Consider the following 15,530-nt stretch of genomic DNA (forward strand, 5'->3'; position numbering starts at 1 on the left):
GAACCCAGCTCCCCCTCACATGAACTACCCCAATTGTGAAGGCCCATTTGCCTTATTTAAATAATTGTATTAGGTTAATTATATTAGTCTAACCTAATTAAAATTGAATTAGCAACATAATTAACTTTTAAAATATATGAAATTTATTTTTCATTGTAATATTTTAAAGTTAATTTTAGAAAAACACTTAGTCAATGATATATTCTAGACAGTTATTTCTAGTACTAGTTATTATTTCTAAAATTAAATAGGAAAATATCATAAATTGTGAAATTAATTATTTCCTAATTAATTTTGGTACAATCTAAGTTTAGAATATTTTCCTGGTATTAAACTAGAATTAATAATTAAGTTTCCTCTTTACTTAATTATTTGATTCTTGAATTTAATACATTTAATTAAATTGAAAATTTCAATATCTAAGTTGATTTTCATCATGATACTTTAATATTGTTATTTTCATGTTATTTAATTAAAGTTGAAAATTATTTTAAGTTTGGAATTTTATTTCAGAATAACTTAAATTTGAATAATTTTCAAAATATATTTTATTTTATTTTATTAATCATTTCCCAAAATTTCGAAATTACATTTCTTTAATGTAGAAATTTCGAATTTTATTTGAAAAATAGATTAAAGTTGAAAATTATTTATTTAATTTTGGACCAACTTAAATCAGTGACTTTTTCATTTGATGGTTAATTAAAATAAATGAACTAAAATATATTGTAATTAGAAATTGGATTAATTAGTCTATGAAAGTCTAGATAGATATTATCTGTTTTGCTTGAAGTATTTTTCTAGTGTATTTAATTAAATAGAAAATTAATATTTAAGTTGATTTTTTAATCATGATACTTAAATATTTGAAATTTTTCTTAGATATTTAATTAAATAGGGAAATTATATTTTTTGTTGAAAATTAATTTTTATTAATTTTGGGCCAACATAAAATTAGAGTAATTTTCCAGGATTTATTTTATTTTATTTTAAAGCATTTTCGAAAATGCAATATATATTTATAGAAAATTAAATTTGAGTTGTAAATTAATTCAAATTAATTTTGAAACAACTTAAATTGAATAATTTTCTAAATATTTATGGAAATTATTACTAAGATGGAAATAATTCACGTTATTTATCTATCTAAGTATAATTTATAAATATTAAATTAAAATTTATATTTGGAATTTTTAATTCTAAATTGGAAATTTTAATTAAATAAATATATATTTAAAATAAATGGATTAAAATAAATATTAGAAGAAAATACAACCCTTCTTTAAATAATGAGCTCTATTATTATAAGGATATTCGATCTCCATTGTTGGTTTTACATAGCTATTGTTTTAGTGAGTAATCCTCCCTAATGGAGGAACGTTCATTAGCAAGTTAGCACCGTTTAATCTCGAAAGATAAGTAATCTTGTAAGTTTTTTTATATAGTTTATGACCACCCTAATGGTGGCGACTGTATAAGACTTGCAAGAATATGAAACAATGGTGGAAGCTCATAAGATAGAATAGCCTTGACTCTCGCCTAAACGGGACAACGCGGATTCACATCTTGATCGAATAAAAGGTTGCTAGAATGTTTGACATTTTAGATGAGCTGACAACTCTATTCAATGGATGGTAGCTTTGACTCTCGCCTAAACGGGACACTGATATCAGTTTGTTGAAAACCTTGGAAATTATTTAGGATTGTATGTTTTAGTATTTTCACTTGTCATTCCTACTTGCTATGTGCTTCATAATTTCTGAATTGTGTATGAATTTGTATTGAACCATGTTATTTTCTGTTATTAAATTGTAGTTTAATTTCGAATCTTCATTGTTGGTCTAACTTGATTTGTTTTTCTAATGAGATAAATCCCTAATGGATTTTCACCATTAGACTAACATAGTAGTGTTAGATCTCGAAAGATAAATATTGTATATGCAACATCTAGCTGTTCATCAATTGATGACACCTTAGACTAGTGTTTTACAATATGAAACAAGAAGATTGTATAAATAAGATTACTTTGACTCTCGCTAATCGGAGCATCGTTGGATTCTTATTTAAAACGAAATTATCCTAATTCCTCTTAGCTTATTCATTTCGAATTAGCTTAAAGACATATCATTGGATGAATGGTCTATAAATCATATAAAGTCTTATTTTCTCTTAAGAAATTAGATGACGCATATGATTATATTCCCGGAATTCTATCCCTAAATGAATAAATCCTCAATCTTAGATATCTCCTACTTGTATAGGCAAATCATAGAGTTAGATTAGTAGTGGTGGTCCAAGAAAGAATTACTAATTATACAGTTACACTTTCACAAGTTTTTCATAACCATTTTCTTTCAATGGATTCAAACTGTATGAGTTTAGTATTCTGTGATCAGAATCCACTTGCACTATTCTAAGAACTCTTTGATGTAACTAAAGTAAGTCATCAAAAGATACAACCACCTTTTATAAATCTATGGCATTTGTATCTTGTTCATAGTGGTTTTGACAAGATCATTCTCTGCAAAGAGTTAATATGCCTATATCCACTGAAAGTAATTTCATCTCATTCGCAGATGGATGTACATTCAGGGGTGGGTATGAGTTTTCGTTGTATTCTTAAAACGATCACTCTAGATTTTACCTTATGCAAAAGAAATTTGAAATGTTTGAAAAATTTCATGAATTTCTAGCAATGGTAAGTGGTTAAAGATCTTGCGAACTGATAGGGGTGGAGAAAAAGTTAGTAGATATGCAGTTCAAAGATCATTAATTTGATTTTGAATAATATCCAAACTTACCTCCCCAGAAATTCGAGTTGCATATTGATGATTAGTTACTAGTCGCTGCCTAAATCCTTCTATGGAAATAAAACTTCAGAATGATGTAATGGTTGTATACTTAATGTAAATCATTACTAGATTCATGGATGACCTAATCGAAATCTTAAGAAAAGCTAGAACTGCTAACCCTGATTTGCATGTTTGTTAGCTATTCTAAGTGATTAAGGGTGGAGCATCCCATAGTCATTAGATAAGAAAGTGTTTGTTTAAACAAATACCACTTTTTCTAAGAAAATGACTAAGTCTGAAAGTAAAGTAGCAAATAAAGGAGATATTTTTTTCTTGATTCCATAAGTGTTCTATCATCTTATTTTACAAGATGATCCCACTGCCTCTGTTGTCTTAACACAACTGAAGAGGTCAATACCATTTAGTTTTCTTAGACATAGTTCACGGTACCTAGTTGTAGTGGGAGAGTTTCAAGGAACTTTACCTTCTTATGACTTGGAAGACACTAGTGATTAAAATCCATTGTGAGTTTAAACAAGTAATGGATTGTCAAGATAAGAAACTAAGAAGAAAGCCAATAGAACTATGGTTTGATCCATTCACATGGAGTAACCTTAAGTTTTCTATTACAAGGACATGAAAGGAAATTTTCGTTCATAAGTCTATTCAATGGACTTAACAAAACTTCCTGTTCCTAGTATTATAGGTTTGAGTTTATATAAACCTATGGCTTGTGGTATACTTGGAAATTACTTACTCTAATGCAAGCAACTTACTTTAGTAAGATGCTGGAGCATTTTTCTTTCCAATGGAAATCTATAGAAGCTTCACAACTTCTTAGACATAGATTTTATTTATCTAAGGAAAAGTTTCAACTATTCCAGAAAAGATAAAGCCATGAAAGAATTTCTTAAATCAACAGTGAGAGGTCTCAGATATGCTTTAGTATGCCTTAGACCAGACACCTGCTGTTGAGTGGGAGTAATGAGTAAGTATCAGATTAATCCAGGAGAGGAACATTGGAAGACAATCAAGTAAATCTTAAGATTAAGAAGAGAAACTATATGTTAGTCAATAAGAGTGGTTTTAAAACTCTTAGACTACACCACATCAGATTTCAAGACTTGCCTGTGTGCTAGAAAGTCTGCTGATGAGATGGTGATTACTTTGGGGGTGGAGTAGTGATTTTGGAGAAGTGTAAAAACCTATCTGAAATCTCTTGGTCTACCAGAAAGAGACTGAATGTTAAAAGTTGCAGGAAAGATACTTATTCAGTCTAAGGAAAGTTCTATACATTTGTGGCAGTGTTCCAACTTGCCTTAACTACTAGGGTTACTTCCTGTATAACAAAAGAGTAGTTGCCCAAAAGTATAGAATCCAGTATCCCAAAAGAGTAGACATATAGAGAGGAATTTCACATTATCAAGGATTTTGTGATTAAGGAAGAGTAATGGTGGAGAAGAGGTTGTGTTTAATTCAACCTGTCAGATCCCATTACGAGGAGTTTACTACTATTACACTTGATTGGTATATCAAGGTGTTAATGATTATTTGAAATGCACTTTTTGTTTTATATTAGTGCAAGTGGGAGTTTGTTGGGTTTTATGCCCTAAATAAAACTCATTTCATATAATCAGATTTACTTATTAATAAAGATCAGAAATAACATTTTATGTTGCATGGTTCACATGATTTATTTCATGATTATATGTATATAATGTATGAATTCTTTTTAAGTCGAGAACATATGAGTTGGTTAAAGATTATAGTGTTGTCAGCACAGTGGAATATAATCTTTATTATATGTTCAAAAGTAGATTCCCTGATTTGTCAGAACACTGGATTTAGACTGACATGGTATAATCAGCGATAGGTATTCTTACACCTTGGAAAAGTGTTATGTCCTTTCCAGGACATTGGCAAAGTTTACCAGTATCGGATGTATGGAGTATACATTGGAATGGACCGATATTGAACTTTGAATTAGATTTTGAAACTTACCGTAAATATCTATTCAATTCAATATCATAAGTTGATCCTAGATCACATGATCGAAATCCTGATATGGTTAGGCTCAATTTCAAGAGTATTACTCGTGTTCTTTGATTTGTTAGTTAAGCCCAGTTTTGTATCAGGGTAATACGTACATTTTGGGAATACGATAATACAATTAAGTGGGGAGCGCTAACATAAATATGGAATCTATAGCTTCTATTTGGCAAATAGAAGTAAAGGATGATTTCCTTCGAGCTTAACCAAACGAAGATAAATGGTGGAGATCTCATTTCACTTAGGTGAAATATCATTTATACAGGGTTAAGTGTTTTAAGGATAAAATACATTGTAGGGTGTTACGGTAATTTAATTCTTGTACAGTGTAAATCATCTATATAGAGGATCATTGATCACATTAGGGTTATAACAATGGATAACTAATGACGTGTCTATATCGTGGAACATATAGAGCGTTTCTATATGACTGAGAGTGCAATTCCAAGTTCTAAGTGTGGATTCAATGAGGAATTAATAAGTTAGGGAATTTACTTGGTAAATTCGGTTCGACTTATTGGAAGCTCGGTTATATAGACCCATGGTCCCCATACTAGTTGAGGCCATACTGCTTGTAAGACTCAGTTAATTGATTTTAATTAATCAATTAAAATTCTAAAAGTTAGACTATGTCTACTTTATGAATTTTCACTAAGCAAGGGCGAAATTGTAAAGAAAAGAGATTTTAGGTTTATTTATTAATTAAGATATTTTATATGTCTAAATTAATAAATATATTAAATGGCAATATTATTTGATAATTATTTCCAAGTTACTAAATAATTAGAATTGGCATTTAAAAGGTTAAATTGGAAAATTGGCATTTTTGAGAAAATGGGAATGGAAAATTGACAAAATGGGAAAGTTACAAAGTGAGGCCCAATACCCTTTGTATGGCCGGCCCTTGCATAGGAAATTCCATTTGTAGTTTCCATTATTTTAATGCCATGCAATTCTAACCTAAACCTAGAGGGTTTCCTATAAATAGAAAGTGTTGGCTTGAGGAAACTAAGACACACATCTTTGATCACTTTGTTTCTCTGAGAAAAGCCTCACACGCCACCTTCTCTCTCTCTTTTCTTCTTTGTAATTTCGAAATCCTTGTGAGATGAGTAGTGCCCACACACATCAAGTGGTATCTCAATCATAGTATGGAAGACTATGGAATTTCTGCATCAAAGAAGGAGAAAAGAAGATCCAGGTTCAGATCTTGGTGATGCTCTGCTACAGAAAGGAATCAAGGGCTAGAGATCTGAACGGAAGGAGTCATATTATTCCGCTGCACCCACTGTAAGGTTTTCGAACTTTATATGTGTTTATTTTCATTGTTTTAGAATTCATATTAGGTTGTTAATCCAACATACTTGTTAGTAAATCTAGATCCTGGTAAAACAATTTCCAACACCACCATATAGACACATCATTAGTTATCCATTGTTATAATCCTAATGTGATCAATGATCCTCTATATGAATGATCTACACTGTAAAGGGATTAAATTACCGTTACACCCTACAATGTATTTATTCCTTAAAACACTTGACCCCGTATAAATGATATTTCAGCTAATGTGAAATGAGTACTCCACCATTTATGTTCGTTTGGTCAAGCTCGAAGGAGATCATCCTTTGCTTACTATTCGCCAGATAGAAGCTATAGATTCCATGTTTATGATAGCGCTCCCACTCAATTGCACTACCGTGTTCCCAAAATGTACATATCACCCTGACCTAAAAGTAGGCTTAACTAACAAATCAAAGAACACGAATAGCCTTTCAAGATTGAGCCTAATCATAACAGGATTAAGATCATTTGATCTAGGATCAACTAGGCGATATTGACTTGAATAGATATTACGGTAAGTTTAATAAATCTAAGTCAAAGTTCAATATCGGTCCCTTCCGATGCATACTCCATGCATCCAACCTGAGCTTTACTTTAACCAATGCTCTGGAAAGAACATAGCACTTCTCCAAATGCAAGTAAACTCTGTTGTAGATTATCATATCAGTATAACCCTGTGTCTGATAAATCTAGGAAACTTTATTCACATAGTCATGTTTACTTTCCAATGTGTTGACGGCACAATAAACAAGATCAAGTATGTGAAAAGGGTTTCAGATGAATTTATACATTATGTACATATAATCATGAAATAAATCATGTGAACCATGCAAAATGTTATTTCTGATCTATATTAATAAGTAAATTTGATTATATTGAAATGAGTTTTATTTAGGGCATAAAACCCAACAACAAGAACCTAGGTTCGGGTAGGTGGTGAGATAAATGACAAAAATTGGTTTAAATAAACTTGGAAGTAAGACAAGAAAAGGAAACCAATTTTGAAATTTTGAATGATAACCGCCAACCCATGAACAAATAAAAGGAAACCGCCCACTCTCTTGCAACTCCTTTCCCCTTTTTTTTCAAAAAAAAAATAAATAAAAGGAAACTAGAATTACCAACAATATTTCCAAAAATAAGTCAATCTTTCAAGATTAAAGACACATTACCAAATAAAAGATTAATCTTTAAATGGAAACATATCAAAATAAATCAAAGATGAATAAATATTGATACTTACCAATTAAGCACACAATGTCCTTAGCCCATGAATCAAGTCACCACGCCTCCCCCTTTTTATTATTTTTAATTTTTTATTTTTAAGAAACCGAAAATAAAATGTGTACAATAAATATATGAAATTCTAATCAAGCAATTTAATCAAATATCATTAAAATTTGACAAAATAAAATACATGTTATGCTTTCAAAAGAAAATAATTAATTAGTATCTCAGGAACAAATCATACTTAATTGATGTTGGGGAAAAAGATATGCATGTTACTAAAAATTGTGAACTAGGATTTTCAATTAAATTTTAGTAGAGGAGACTTACATATTTGAACACACTTGTCAGACATAATTGTGTGCAGTGAAAATAGGATCATTGTCCTTGGCAAGATTTTTCATTTTCGCCTTTTTCAATTTGATCCCGCAACTGGATGCTATCACACCATACTGAAGGTAGCCCTTTTCTATGGTAGTGCATCCTCATCATAGTTGCTAATTACAATGTTCCAGCTTACTCAAAAGATGGCTTTCACACCTCAGTATGGGTAGCTCTGTTCCAGCAAGGGGCCTGACAAGACTGAAACAAAAATTGCTCAACTCTGTATAAGGACATTATTTTAATCCTAGATACAAATAAAGAGTAACATGAACCTTTTAACACAACATCACAAAGTATGAAAGGAATTAGATCCTAACTAATTATAATCCAAAAGCATAAACATGAATTGTCAAATTAAAATGAAAGAAGATTAAATGCTAGAAAAGAAACACTTAACAATATTGTACAAAAATATGAACAAGAGAGATTTAGACAATGCAAACTCCCAAAGACTTTCTGAGGGAGTCAAAGCGACTTGAATCTAGGGCCTTGGTGAAAATATCAGCTAATTATTTTTCAGTATCAACATATTCTAATTGCAAAGATTTATTTTTAACAAGTTCCCTGATAAAGAGATGCCTTATATCAATGTGCTTTGTTCTAGAATGTTGAACAGGATTTTTGGAAATATTTATGGCACTAGTGTTATCACAAAAGATAGTTAAAACACCCAATTCAAATCCATAATCAATCAACATTTGTTTTAACCATAATAGTTGAGTACAACAACTGCCAGCAGCTATGTACTCAGCTTCGGCAGTGGACAAAGAAATGGAATTTTGTTTCTTGCTATGCCAAGATACTAGATTATTTCCAAGAAAGAAACAACCTCCACTTTTGCTCTTTCGATCATCAGCATTGCCTGCCCAATCTGCATCACTAAAACAAGCAAGGTTAGAATTAGTATCTTTAGAATACCAAATTCCATAATCAAGAGTGCTATTAACATATCGAATAATCCTTTTTACAGCTGATACAGGAGATTCCATAGGATTACTTTGATATCTAGCACAAACTCCCACACTGTAACAAATATCAGGACGACTAGCAGTTAAATACAAGAGACTTCCAATCATGCTACGATAAAGTGTAGTGTCTACCTTTACTCCATTCTCATCTTTTGTCAATTTCAATGTGGTGCTCATTGGAGTACTTACCTGCTTAGCTGATTCAAGACCAAACTTCTTGACAAGGTTCTTAGCATACTTACTTTGAGATACAAATGTACCTCCTTCCATTTGTCTCACTTGAAGACCCGAAAAGAAAGTAAGCTCACCAACCATGCTCATTTCAAATTTATTCTTCATTTGATCAACAAAAACCTGCATTTCATGGTTAGATGTAGAACCAAAAACTATATCATCAACATAAATTTGAGCAATGAGAAAATCAGATTTTATATGCTTGATGAAAAGAGTTTTATCAACACTCCCTCTTTGATAATCATGAGAAAGTAAAAATTGAGTCAACCTTTCATACTAAGCTCGTGGGGCTTGTTTCAGACCATACAAAGCTTTTTCAAGCTTGTACACATGGTCTGGAAATTGAGGATCTTCGAATCCTTTTGGTTGCTCAACATAAACTTCCTCACTTAAAATACCATTGAGAAAGACAGATTTTACATCTATTTGAAACAATTTAATATCCAAAATACAAGCAATACACAAAAGTAAACGAATTGATTCTAATCTTGCAACAGGAGCAAAAGTTTCATCAAAATCAATTCCTTCTACCTGTGTGTATCCTTGTGCCACCAATCTGGCCTTATTTCTCACAATTGTACCGAACTCATCACTTTTATTTTTAAAAATCCACTTTGTTCCAATAATATTTATACCTTTTGGCCTTCGGACCAAAATCTAAATCTTGTTGCGAACAAATTGGTTGAGTTCCTCTTGCATTGCATTGAGCCATTCCTCAAAGGTCATGGCTTCCTTCACATTTTTCGGTTCATATTGAGAAACAAAACAAAGAAAGCTGATCAAATTAAAATATCTTCTTCGAGTTACCATGCTTTCTTCAGGATTTCCAAGAATGAAATCTTTTGGATGATTCAATTTGACTCTGGTGCTTGGTTCTTTCTGGATAGAATCAGTGATGATGTTTGGATGAGTCAAGATAGACGGTTCTGGTTCTCCAGTCTCAGTTGCAGCAGCAGATTCGTCATTTACAGCATCGGAAATAGGTTCTGCTACATCAAGATCTGCTTATGCTGCTTCTGAAGGAGCATCCATAAGACTATCTATCTTGGCTTATGTGGACAACTCTGAAAAATCTTTAAAATCATCAACAACCACATTAGCTGATTCCAAAATAGTTTGAGTTCTCATGTTATAAACACGATAAGCTCTATTGTTTAAGGAATATCCAATAAAAATACCAACATCACTTTTAGCATCAAATTTACCAATATGCTCACGATCTCTATAAACATAACACACACATCCAAAAACATTAAAATGACTTACATTGGGGCGTTTACCTTTCCAAATTTCATAAGATGTTTTTGAGGTACCTGGATGAATAAACACTCTGTTTATTATATAGCAAGCTGTGTTAATAGCTTCAGCCCATAAACGCTTTGTCAACTTCTTGCTATTTAACATCACCCTTGCCATTTCCTGCAATATTCGATTCTTCCTCTCAACAACTCCATTTTGTTGAGGAGTTTTGGGAGCTGAAAATTCATGACTTATACCTGTAGACTTACAAAAATCATCATACACAGAATTTTCAAACTCCTTACCATGATCAATTCGAATTCGAACAATTTTCCCAATATTACAACCTTTCTCAACTCTTAATCTCAAACAAAGAGTTTCAAAGGCATCAAAAGTGTCAGACTTTTCTCTTAAGAAATCTACCCAAGTAAAACGAGAGAAATCATCAACACAAACAAAGATATATCGTTTACCATTCAAACTTTCAACTTAAATAGGACCCATAAGATCCATGTGAAGCAATTCCAATACTTTTGAGGTATTGATATCAGACACAGGTTTGTGAGTGATTTTTAATTGCTTCCCAAGTTGACACGGTTCACACTTACCAACACTTTCTTTACCAAGCTTGGGAAGTCCTCGAACAATACCTGCATTTGACAATTTTTTCAGGTTATTATAATTAATATGCCCAAGCTTGGCATGCCATAAATCTGTGGTGTTGTTGATAGACGAATGACAAGTAAACACAGGGGTTAGAGTATAACAGTTATCATTGGATCGAAATCCTTGCTAGATACATTCATTATCATCATTAAGTACATAACAATGATCACTGTCAAATGAAACAGTATACCCTTGGTCACAAATTTGACTAATGCTAAGTAAATTAGCCCTTAGTCCTTCAACTAACATCACATTTTTCAGTCTAGGTAACCCTTCAAAATTTAGAGTTCCCATACCAACAACTTTTCCAGCCAAGCCATTACCAAAAGTGACTTCTCCACATTGCATAGGTCGAATGTTAGTCAAAAAATCCTTGTCACCTGTCACATGTCTAGAACAACCACTGTCAAAATACCACATTTGAGATGCAGCACTTTTATTAGAAAAACCAGCTAGATAATTTTTCTTAACCCATATTTGTTTCAAACCTTTATGTTTCTTTTGAGATTTTTCCAAATTACCAAAATAATTTGTTTTAAACAAATTTATCAACGTGAAACATTTAGGTCTGATATGTCCTTTTCTACCACAAAAATGACAGGTGGGAACAAATCTTTTTACCTGAGATCTTACTCTTTTCGAAAATCCTGGAGATTTTGCGACATCAGAAACAGCTTCTGCTACAACAGGCTGTGAAACTGTTGCAGCAGACTTCACATTTGTAGCCTCAGGAAGATTCGTTGGAACACTAGATTTTACAAACTTCGTGACTCCAGAACTTTCCATCCCATTAGATCCAATGCCCGCAAAACCTCTTTGACCTGCATTCTGCGCTTTTTCATAAATAGAAGATCCAGGGTTAAGCATTTGAACATTTTTCTTAAAATTTTCAAGTTCCTTCTTTAAGAGAGTGATTTTCTCATCTTTATCACAAAAATCTGTCTCATACTCTTTTATTTTTAGTTCACACATTTCAATTTGATGAGACAATTTTTTATTCAATTTATTCAACTCTCTATTTTCAAAAGCAACCTGAATCCATTTTTCATACATGACTTTGTATGATTCAGCAAGAGACTCTTCACAGATTTCAGACTCATCTGAATCTGATTCCTCTTGTTTGGTGGTATTATTCAAACATACCAATCTAGCTTTTGTTGGAAATTATTTTACCAAGATCTTAGATCTACTCACAAGTATGTTGTTTAAACATCCTAATTATGAACTTTCTAAAACGATAAATTAAACACATATAAAGTTAAGAAAACCTTACATTGATGCAGCGGAATTAATGTCTCCTTCCACTCAGATCTCTAACCCTTGAATCCTTTCTGTAGCAGAGTATAATCAAGATCTGACCCCGAATGTCCTTCTTCTTCAAGTTTGATCCTTCACAGTCTTCCAATCTATGATTGAGTTACTGCTTGCTGTGTGTGGGCACTCACTCTTTCTGTAATGACCGCTCTAGTATGTGGATTAGTAAAGGCAATTAGCACTAAATTATATTATTTTATTATTATTTATGAATTTATTTAATTGTGGACCCCAATATTTAGAAATAAATATTAGAGTTATAATTTTTCAATTCTGAAGATTTTATTAAACTCTAGGGGTATTATCTAGTTTATATGTGTAATATGTTATTTTTGTAATTTTTGCTCGGCGACAACGGAAAATGCAATGGATGGCTAGATTGATCACATGAGTAAGTTTAGAACCCTATTTCATAGTGGGGAATATTTTAGAGAAAATAAATTATCGGGATTGAGCGGGGTTATGGAAATTGACCATTTTGCCCCTAGTCTTGAAAATACCCTAGTTTTATGAGTAAGGGCATTTTAGTAATTTGCCAAGGGGGGAGTAGGTGGCAGCCTAGGGTTGTGACACCTAGTAGTTTAATCAACTCAACAAGGAATTAATCAATTAATTCCCTTTTCATTTGAAATAGAAAATAAAAGAAAAAGTCAACCTAGAACTCTCGTTTTCTCTTCCTCTCTTTCGGCTGAGGCAAATCCAAGGCAAGGGCATCATTTTTTCTTCCATTTCTCTGGAAATTATCAAGGATTCAAGGTTGTAGTAAGTGAGGTAAACCCTAGAAACCTTTATCTTTTGAGTTATGAGTTTTTAGTTGAGTTTATTTTGGTTTCAAGCATGATTTTGATTTATGGTGGCTGTTAAGTTTAAAAATGGTTATGGTTAGATTTTTATGCTCAATATTGGTTGATTAAGGGTTCTAGTAGTTAACTTTGATGCTTGGTGTTGGTTTTAAGCAAGCTTGAGTTTTGAAACTCAAGCTTTGAGCTTTAATGGCATAAATTGAATTATTGGTTTGTTCTGTGATTTGTTGGTTGGAAATGGATGTTTATGCATTGTATAGGTATACTGGAGAGTTTGGTAAAGTTTGGGATTGAATTGAATCAAGGGGGATGATTTTTGGTTCCCAGCAGTAGAACCGGAATTCCGGTTCTGGGTGGCTCGTACCAACCTGGTCGACCGGTTGGTGACCCAGAACCGGGATGCCGGTTGGGAACCGGTCTGCCTGTTGGGGGATTTTCCAGAACCCTAGTTTTGGCCAATTTTGGGATATTTAGGGTATTGTCATGAGGTTTATCGATAGGGAAACTTTTAGTTTCAAGTTTTAAGTCCTGGAAAGTGATTTAGCGAGTGACTCATCTGTATTACTATTATTGTGATTAGGGCATCCATCTAGCACATGATTTCCGTTCAGGTTGGCCAGCATACTTGAATTCGGAAAGCAGGTAAGAACTGTGTATAATGTGTGATATGAATATTCGAATGTATGTATGTGTTAATATATATACATGCTTATTTGTTGTGATTCATACACTATTAACACTTGTATGGTTGCGGTACAGAGTGCATTGGTAAGGTGTATGATGTTTGGAAGTACATCATGGTGTTACCAGCACTTGTACGGAAAGGTACGAGGTGTCTGTGGTACAACACTTAACGGTACTCAAGGTGCGGTCCATACCCTACCTACACTAGTACGATGGTATACTGAGTGCATGTGGTACATGGTACATGGTCGTATCCTAGTTAGAACGTTCATACTCATCTGTTAAGCTCTGCAAATAGGTGTATGGGCGCATATTTACAGGTCGGAAATTATATGATGTGTTATATGCATTTCTTACTGAGTCTGTTGACTCACAGTTTCTACTTTCATGTGTAGGTAAGGGAAAGGCTATGACTGAACAGGAGTGAACCCGAGCTGAGATGGGATTGTACATGTCAAGCGGCGCGACCTGGAGTGTTCGGTCTCGGGACATCTGGGAGTTATATTTTGAAAGTCGCTGTGCGACCTAAAAATTATGTATTTTGAAATGTAAAGTTTAAAAAGTAAATTTTACAAAGTTTGAAATCGGGATCTCGAGATTTGTAAATATTATATTATATTACAAAGTTTAATATTTAAAGCAAAAGTTTTAATTTGACACGTTTTTCGAGAAATTCTTTGATTAGCAAAGATTGCACAATAATTGAAAAAGCACTGTAGCGTGCCTTAGCATTAGGGCGTTACAATTTTGGTATCAGAGCCGCTAGGTTTGTCTACCGAAGCTTGCTAAGACATGTACAATCTTCATCAGAGAAAGCTCGGTTCACGGTTCAGTAAGCCCGTACTTGTTTAGTATTTTAAATAATTGTGAATGTGAGAGCATGTTAGGAAGCATATTAGATTTTAATTAATTATTTTAAAGTGCGTTGCCTTAGAATCCATAAGTGCGGTAGAAAGTTTGTAATGGGGTCGTTGCCTGACCAGACTGACTTACTAATTGGCAGGTTTGTCCTATAGTATGGACACCTGGTGCAATATGGGGAGTCTGGATAGTGTGGTCAGGGCTAGTAACGGTTGGAGAGAATGGAGTTTGAGTTCTCCCCGCAACCAAGGTGAAAGCCTTTGGATGGCTTCTGATGGGAGTGATGGTCGTTCGTCACAGGCTCCGTGGGGGTTGGAGCAAAGATTCGCAGAAATGGAAGCTATGATTCAACGACATGATGAGGAGATTCAGAGGTTGAAACAACAAAGGTTTCCTGTACTATCTTTACCTCATATGCCAGGCATTATCAATTCGGTATTACCAGCAGAGCATAGTATGGCTGATAATCAAGTGGGATCATTGCATGAGAAAATTTGGATAAATGAACCTACAGTCCTTCAGAGAGATTCAGATATGAAGAATGCTCTCTGGACTGGGAGCCCTAGAGAATGTATTTTAAGACCTCAAGAGATTATGCCACGAAATTGGGATACAGCTTGCCATATTTCTAGTTATGGCAGAGGTGGTTGGGGCTCCATGGTTGAGCAGAAGAGTAAACCTACGTCGTCAGTGGTGGGTTTAAAACGGAACAAGCGGTTCCGAGGAAATCAAGGCAAGGGTGTACGCAAGGATTATTCTTACCCTGAGTGCCCGCGATGCAAGAAACATCATCCCGGAGAGTGCAACCGAAAAGCATGCTTCCTGTGTGGCATGTTTGGGCACTTTAAGAGAAATTGCTCTCAGGCAAAGAAAGATAAGCAGAAGATGGAAGTAAAGCCTGTACTTGCTCAGACATTTGTTATTACTCAGGCTGATGTTGCATCCAGTCCTTCTATGGTGAAAGG

The sequence above is a fragment of the Cannabis sativa genome, chromosome 4, assembly GCF_029168945.1.
Source record: "Cannabis sativa cultivar Pink pepper isolate KNU-18-1 chromosome 4, ASM2916894v1, whole genome shotgun sequence".
In the NCBI taxonomy this organism is placed as follows: Eukaryota; Viridiplantae; Streptophyta; class Magnoliopsida; order Rosales; family Cannabaceae; genus Cannabis; species Cannabis sativa.